Consider the following 7,646-nt stretch of genomic DNA (forward strand, 5'->3'; position numbering starts at 1 on the left):
TTGTCAATATACTTCTTTAGTGTAGCAATCCATAGCGTATGCGCTTGAATCATCTTGGTTTAGATGAAGAACAACTTTTATAACATGGTCACACGGATAACCAGATGTTTGCCATTTCTTACAACTACATGTCTTTGTATTTAGATCGACAAGCCCATTTAAATTATTATCCAATACTTCAAACAAAGTGTTTGAACATGGTTCAACTCTCCAGGACGTTGATTTCACAACATGTTTCGTTATCTTTTTTTCAGTCCATGGTGTAACCCGACGTTCCAATGTTCCTGTAAATTTAAATAAATAATACTTAGTAAAATATATGATAAGTTACGAATTTAAAGAAATAATACCTGCATGGTTTCTTTTCTTGTAGTACCACTGTTGAATAGAGGCTCGAAAAAACTCCATTAACATAGTAATGGGTAATTTCCGGGAATGACAACTTAGAGCATTGATTGATTTTGCACTATTAGACGTCATGAAACCATATCTTGCTCCAAGTTGATGTACTCTTGACCATCTTTCAAACCCGACATCTTCTAGTGTTTGAGTACATTAAGGCAAAACACGTCTTAAACAATTTATATGCTTATTAAAATCCACTTCCCGATAAGCTTTTATAGCCTTCCAGTATGTCCATTTGTGATTTTTTATACCAGCAGACCTTGATTTTAGATTTTTGTACAAATAAACACCACAAAGTCCATGAAAAGCATCTGAGAAACACCTTCTAACAACGTTGTCAATTGAGTTTGCCCTATCGGATATGATTGTCAGATTGTTAATAGGACCTATGCAATCCCTAAGATGCCCATAAACCATGTCCATGAATCAGAGGTTTTAGATTTGCCAACCCCGTAAGCTATTGGCAGTATCCTATTGTTAGCATCCATGACTACTGCTAATAAGTTTACTCCAAGGTATCAACCTTTCAAATGTGTTCCATCAACTATAATAATTGGGCGCATGCAAGTAATAAACGAACGAATCTACAAAATCATATACACAAGAAATATAATCATTTAAATGTGAAATGCATGCAACTAACAAAAATGAGTCAACAAAATTATAATTATTTACTAACCGCAACACCAATGGCGATAAACAGCAACTCAAAGCGTCCATCTCTATCTGTTTTGATATGAGTTACCGACCCATGATTTTTCAGCTTTAAAATGTGACAATAAGCCGACAGTTGGGCAAACGATGCTTCTGGCGACCCCCTTAACAATTCCAAGGCATAACATTTGGCTCTCCAAGCTTGAGAATATGAGATATTAATCTTGAACCGAGCATTCATGTCAGTCATAATTTCATGTCCCCGATATACCCTTCCATTCAAAAACATTAACTCAGCCAGAAAATCACCCAACACCTTTTTGTTTGCCTGTCTATGGTGAGGAAAAACTTGGGTTCTTGAACATGTATGTTTATCAATAAAAGTCCTAACTTGAAACATTTCGCAATCTTTTATCCTCTTAGAAATCATACGCCACGTACAGTTTTTGTCAATCATACACCTTGTTTCGAAACGATCTTTGCTTGATTTGTTAACTCTTAGTTGATAGTCATCTTCCACACATTTCGTATACAAAGTTATCTTCAAGTCTTCCTTTGTATCAAAACAATCATCTTTCTTTATATGAATAACTTTTGTGTAACAATCAACTGATATCTTTACCAACTCTTCTTCCGGTATCTGAAGTAATTCTGGCATATTCCAGTTATACTCCCGTGGCATTTTCTTCTTTTTCTTTTCTTCGGGGACTTCTTCTTCTTCTTTTTCTTTTTCAGGGTTATATGAATTACATAATGGATGTTCAACATGTTCATTCACAGTCGTAACTTCCTCCTCATTATCATCAATATCTTCCTTGGCAGCGGCTGTTTCATCATCAAAATTCAGATTTTAACCAATATCAAAATCATTACATGCAAGGTCTGTTTCTTCTTCCATCACATCATCAAAATCCGAGTATTAACCAAGATCAAAGTCTGAGTATTGACCAAGATCAAATTTCGAATACTGACTAGTACTCACAATTTTTTCTGTTGGCTCATAATCGTCTAACTGGTCAATACGAAAACTGGAATTTGGTGCTGAAAGTTGATTGGGATTTGGATTAGGAAAAGGTTGTGGGTTTTGAGATTGTGTTTGATATTGTGTTTGGTATTGGAAATTTGGTGAAACAAAATTTGCTTGGTGATGAAATTGTGGTGGAACCATTAAATTTTGGGTTAAAGAACTTAGTTGATTACTACCCGCTACTGACCCAACTTCACTACTTCTAGGTTCAACAACATATAATGTAACATCATCTTCTTACGAAACACTAATGTAAGCAATGAATCGTTCAACATCTTCATTGCCGGTTAACAAATAAACTTTACCTTTTCTCAGATAAGATAGCCTAAATCCACTTAGAGGCTCTAAATTCAATTTCTTTGCAACACGTAACATTAGAGTTTCATAAGTTAACTTTTTTAATGACAGTTTTAGTTGAAGATTCATGGGTAAAGGCACATATTGTAAACCACCATGAACATTCTCCCATGACCCTCCAAAACACAAATCTATCCAAACATGATCAACATTAGATGATTTCATTCTAAAAATTGTAAATTAATTTTCTAAACAAACGAGCTATAAACTAGATATCATCACTAACTTAGAGAAAAACATACCTTTATTAAGTTGATAGTTGATAATTTGGGAGAGAGATCATTGAAAAATTATATAGAAATAAAATTATGTAAAAAAAATTAGAGATGGGGAAGGATGTCGTTGGATATAGGAACGAATGTCGTCGGAGAGAGTGATAGATGGAGATGGAATGAGTTGCGATTTAGGGATTTAGGTTATGAGTTACTGCTACTGCGTTGTTATGTACCCAAAACATTTGTGTTGCGAAACTAAAACTTGTTGTGAAATTAAATTCGCGTTGCGAATTTGAAATTCAGTTGCGAATTTGACTTTCGCGTTGCGAAATTGGAAACTGGATTGCGAATTTGTTGGTCATTTTGGCAAATCCAAAAAAAGTTGGTTAAATTCGTATATTATAAGGCATTTTTTGTCACTGAGGTTATTTTCTCTTCCTTTAACCATTGAGGTAGTTTGTTTCGTGCCATATTTAAATTATTTAAGTTGTAGTCGCAGCTCAACATGGAGTTATACTGCAGTTATTGGGAGGTAGTTGGTTTGACTATCAAAACACGTGCAGCTGCAACTACTACCAAACACAAATTTACAGAATCATTTCCTCCATAAATTGCATGAATCAGCTTTTGAATGTTTGGTTGCTACTGAAATTTCATGCACCCAAAGGGAAAGATATACCAACTTTATCCTCTTTGTCCTTCCAATACATTTCACCATAAAATATAGACATAATGTTAAAATAAGTCCAACGTTTATTAAATTGGTTATCTTGACTAATATTTTTTTGAATATTTTAACCCCAATGCTTAATTTTGGAGAAAAAAGATCATTCTATGTATGGAAATCGTTAGTTAACAAACAGTTAACGCTCTAAATTAAGAGTATTTTACCCTAAATGATGGGTCAAAATGATCTAAAAAAAGAATAAAAGTTAAAATGACTACTCGGACAAACATTAGGAGCATTTTTACCTTAAAATGAAATGTTGTGGTCAAAATGCTCCAAAGAAAATAAAAATGAAAATGATCATTTTAATAAACGTTGAAGGACTAATTTTGATATTATACTTAAAATATATATTTAGAAGTTTCTAAAAGTGCATCCTCCAACTCTTGAATGGATGGATAAAGAAGCTAAAGATTTAGTGTTGTCGTAGAAAAATAATATTTGTTAATATAATAAAATTTGACGAAGTGTTGAAACGTATTATATTATGAATGAGAATTTTCGAATTCATTTTTTTTTGAAATAGGGTACTTTGTATTATAGACCAATGCAAAGTACACCACCTCTTGGACCTCATTAAAAAATCTCACTAACCCTAAATGGAGGAAAAAGAGTAAACCAAGAGGTGGAAGAGAGATAGTACAAGGATACCATAGTGCACCATACATTACAAACCCCAAACCACAACAAAGCTCACACAAACATCCTACACACCAAACAACAAAAAGAAATAAGATAAGAAATGACAACAAAACCAAACTTCAGATGTGCACAGCAGCAAAGGGAACTATCCGAAAACAACCGCAAGACCCAAGATCACTAGACCTGCTGAACACTACATTACACCCTGACTTCATTGATCTTCAACCCAACATGCAATATACAACAAAAAATTCTTATAAGAACCATGAATCCTAAATTCAGCAAATAAACTCAAAGAACACAGCCTTATGTTTCACTCAAACCCCGACAATCACACACAGGGCCATGGCTGGGGGGCGCAAACTACGCGACAGCGCAGGGCCTCCCAAAAAATGGGGCCCCAAAAAAAATATAGTGGCGTTTTACCAATAAACGCCACTATAGATGGACCTATTGCGACGTTTTTAAAAAAAAAACGCCACTATTATTGCGGCTTTATTGATAAAACGCCATTATAGATGGATTTATTGCGGCGTTTGTCAAGAAAACACCACTATTATTGCCCCGAAATTGAATATATCTAGAAAATAGGGGCCCCTTTATACGAATTTGTACAGGGCCCCCGAAAACTCTGCCAAGGCCCTGATCACACACCAACCTCACAACAATTCTTGTGACTGGAGAACATCAACTAGCTTACTACCAACACTCTAACTTCACGACAGTGTTACTCCTTTTCAACAAAAGCAGCCCATCTTATCTTTAAATCCGAATCTGATAGTGATCTACCAGTAAGTTCAGAGGAAATAAGATCAGATTTCCTAAAATAGATCCTAAAATGAAATTGAATGATAAAAAAGTAATGTTTTAGATATATAAAATTCTAGTATTTAATATCAATGGGGTTGGTTCAAGTGGTAAGCAAATTGATATCGTTTAAACAAGTTTCGAGTTTGAGACATTATGTATGTAGAAAATCCACATTGGGAGACTCACCCACCACAACCAGGTGTGTGATTTAGATCGATTCGGATTAATCAAAACGAAACCTTAAAAATTGGGAGAGTAAAAAAATCCGGTATTTTAACATTATTAAACTTTTAAAGCAACCAATACAATTCCAATTGGAAACGATAATTTTTTTTGGTTTTATTAAGGCATATATTAGTACTAACAAGAAAAGAAAAGAGAAAAAAATTAAATTAAATGAAAGGATGAAAAACGACATAAAAATATTTCAAAAATAGTTATTCAACAAGGTATATTAGTATATGTTAAGGAAATCCAATATATATGATGAAAACAAATCTTAAAATTATATATAAATATTGATCAAAATATGATATATTATACATGAAAATCGATTTTATGCAATTATAAATATAAAAAATTAGTTTTAATTTAAGTGTGTGTATATATATATATAAGTACGTACCAACTCACTTTAGTAGTTAAAAGAATAATTGTTTTTCATAGAAGTCATGTGTTCAAGCAGCACTGACTGCAAGGGTGATTGAATGTTTATTGTCAAATAGTTGAGAATATTTAGAACATATATTACTTTGTAATAAAATAAATTTATATAATTTAATTTTGATGATATATCATTATATGATCTAATAACAATGTTTAAACTTGTACATCAATAATTTTAATGATATACTATAACGTGATTCACTAACTATAATTAAAGTTATATACATATTTATATTCATTTAGTAGAATATTTAAGAAAAAAAATTAATTAATTAAGTGGCATCGATTATGAAAGGGAGTATTACGGGGTGTGTGCACGTTGTCAATGGCTAAAAGAAAAATCCTGAACATATATTACCCATTTTAATCACCTCAAACTATTCAAAAATAATAATCATTACCTCAATAAATATTAAAAAATATAAAGAAAAACATGAAATTATTTTATTTTATCATTTATAAGTTCAGAAAAAATGATAAAAATGTTAAATTTATACAGTTGACCAGCATCAATATTATTCTCTTATAATTTTAATTTCCATTTTGTGAAAATATTTATATTTTAAATATATTTTAGTCCCTATCATTTTTCTCTTACCAAATATATTACTATTATTATTATTATTTTGAACATTTTCACTCTCCACAATCTATCCTAAAAGATTTTAATCTAAGTATACGATAAACATGAATTAATCTAAGTATAATATTATATATAAAAGAAGAAATTCCTCATTAACGTCCCTAATAGTAATATCTTGGTTATAAAACAATTAATTTATTTACTGAAAAAAATTGGAAATAATAATTTGATGAAAAATCAGAATAAAACCTGCAATTAACTGAAACTAACAACAAATATCAACAGAGTTGCAGTTGTAGACAGCTTATTCTTATGTAGACTTCAGCGAAGATTTGTCGAGAGTTACAGACATAACGTATGTTATTATGATTAGTTGGAAACAATAAAGTGGTAAGTTTTCATGATTGGTTAGGTGGAGGAGCGATGGTGAGATCGAGATTCAAGTCTAGTAAAGATGTGGCAGCAGTTGCAGGATTAGGGTTACAGGTTGGTGTGGGAGAGAGAAGGGAGCGACGACTGTTGGGGTCGATTCCCATCAGCAAAAGTTTCCTTTTTATGTGGATATTCCAGTGATTCTTCACTTCCTTGTCTGTCCGTCCCGGCAGTCTCCCTGCTATCAATGTCCACCTGAATATTCAACAATGTTCATCCACATTAGTTGCACATTTTATCCAAAGTCGAGATGTGTCTAACTTTTGATTAAATTGTCATTTTCGTTTCTATTATTTTTTGAAGTATTTTTTCTTCAACGTTTCATTTTATGATTAAAAAGTCTTAACGTTTGATTAAATATTCATTTTAGCTTTTATTCTTTTTTTAACATTTTAACTCCTAATGTTTCATTATAGGGTAAAAATGCTCATATTTTGGAAAGTCATCGTTTGTTGACTAATGATTTTTATGAAATGGTCTTTCTGTTCAAAATGAAACGTTAGGGAATAAATGATTAAAAGAAATTAGAATATGAGTGAAAATGATTATTTAATTAAACATATGTTATATATATATTTGAGAGATAAAATGGTGTTTGAGTTGAGAAATAGACAGGCGGTTCATTTTAGAGCAGAGATACCCTTATTTTAAAGGGTTGACCACTTATTGACAGATTTCAATGAAATTTTTTGTCAATATACTGTCGAAAACCCGAAAAATGAAATAGAATGGAAAGGCATATAAGGTTTGAAGTACCTATTACCAAGGAGAGCGTGGAGTTTGATAATGAGGTCCTCTTCATCTTCGCCAAAATTGCCTCATTTAAGGCCAGGGCGGAGGTAGTTGACCCATCTCAACCGACAACTTTTACCAAAACGAAGCAGCCCTGCAGGCCACTCAAAACTGCTAACTTTTTGATGAACTGAAAGAGAAGGCAATGATAAATATATATTTGAGTTGAGAGAAATGGACTGACCGGCAGCCTGAGGAAGAGAACGCCAGCAACCTTCGCCGTGTTGAAGAACGTAATCGGTGAGCTTCTGGTCTTCAACTTTAGACCAAGCTCCTTTGTTCGTCTCTTTCTTCTCGCAACAAGGCTTTCTCATTATAATGGATTTCAGGCATGCA

At 32.6% G+C, this 7,646-nt stretch overlaps 1 pseudogene; it reads right to left on the reverse strand.

Annotated features, from left to right (window-relative positions):
- Positions 1-6,484: 6,484 nt before the first annotated feature.
- On the reverse strand, positions 6,485-7,646 carry LOC120204651 (annotated as a pseudogene).

The sequence above is a fragment of the Hibiscus syriacus genome, unplaced genomic scaffold, assembly GCF_006381635.1.
Source record: "Hibiscus syriacus cultivar Baekdansim isolate YM2019G1 unplaced genomic scaffold, ASM638163v2 tig00011079_pilon, whole genome shotgun sequence".
Classification (NCBI taxonomy): Eukaryota; Viridiplantae; Streptophyta; class Magnoliopsida; order Malvales; family Malvaceae; genus Hibiscus; species Hibiscus syriacus.